The sequence below is a fragment of the Orycteropus afer genome, unplaced genomic scaffold, assembly GCF_000298275.1.
Source record: "Orycteropus afer afer isolate SDZICR_OR568_19922 unplaced genomic scaffold, OryAfe1.0 scaffold00359, whole genome shotgun sequence".
Lineage (NCBI taxonomy): Eukaryota > Metazoa > Chordata > Mammalia > Tubulidentata > Orycteropodidae > Orycteropus > Orycteropus afer.
In genome coordinates, this window is record NW_006921946.1 from 2,639,494 (window position 1) to 2,640,599 (window position 1,106).

The 1,106-nt window shown below is 40.8% G+C and overlaps 1 protein-coding gene across 1 annotated transcript in view; it reads right to left on the reverse strand.

Moving 5' to 3' along the window:
* Positions 1-1,106, reverse strand: part of KCND2 (potassium voltage-gated channel subfamily D member 2) — a 637,468-nt gene that overhangs the window by 240,752 nt on the left and 395,610 nt on the right. The gene's annotated exons all lie outside the window — the stretch shown is intronic.

Consider the following 1,106-nt stretch of genomic DNA (forward strand, 5'->3'; position numbering starts at 1 on the left):
ACCACAGTTCAAATGCGTTGGTTCTTCTTTGGTCATCCTTATTCATTGTCCAACTTTCACATGCACATGAGGGTATTGAAAATATCATGGCTTGGAGCAATTCCATTACTAAGAATATATCCTAAAGAGGTAAGGGACAGGACATGAACAGACACATGCACACCTACGTTCATTGCAGCATAATTCACTATAGCAAAGAGATGGAAACAACCTAAATACCCATCAACAGATGAATGGATAACCAAATTATGGTGCAGTGACACAATGGAATACAATGAAACATTAAAGAATAATGAAGAACACATGAATCATCTCACAACATGGATGAATTTGGAGGACATTATGCTGAGTGAAATAAGTCAATCGCAGAAGGACAGATATTGTATGAGCGCATTATTGTAAAAAGTCAAGGAAAGGTTTACTTAGGGAAAGAAACTCACTTTGCTGGTTACTGGGGATGGGTTGGCAGGAAAGGGAAAATTTCAGACTAGCTGGGGGTCACATGTTGATTTGGGTGAGGGGAGGGATGGTATGGAAAGAGTCTGTGACCAGCACGGTGACATTGGAGAAAGGAAGGACACTGAAAAGTGCACATGAGATATAGAAAACAGAGGCAAATACTAGTATATGCACAATACTGCATTACCACTAACACCAAACACCATGCAACTGATAAATGCATAGATGGGTGAGAAGATCAGGTAGGGGTCAGCGAACAGAAATATACCCTAGACCAAGGGTAGATTTGGCTGAAAATAATCTTGCATATGCAGTTTTGCTACAAAATTAGCCACACACAATATAGAAGCAACAGAAGACAGAGTTGGGGTAACATCTCAGAGACAACCAAACACCTTGAGAGAGAGAATCTCCAGCTGATGCAGGACAGTAGTCTCGAGGGACATCATGTTCCATTGGCACAGCATAGTACATAAAAATCTCGTTCCACAACCTATTTTGGTGAGTAGCAACCGGGGTCTTAAAAGCTTTCAAGTGGCCATCTAAGATGCAACTATTGGTCTTCTCTCATCTGAATCAAAGAAGAGTGAAGAAAATCAAAGGCATCTGGAAACAATTAGTCCAAGGCTAAGATGGACAAAGAGGAC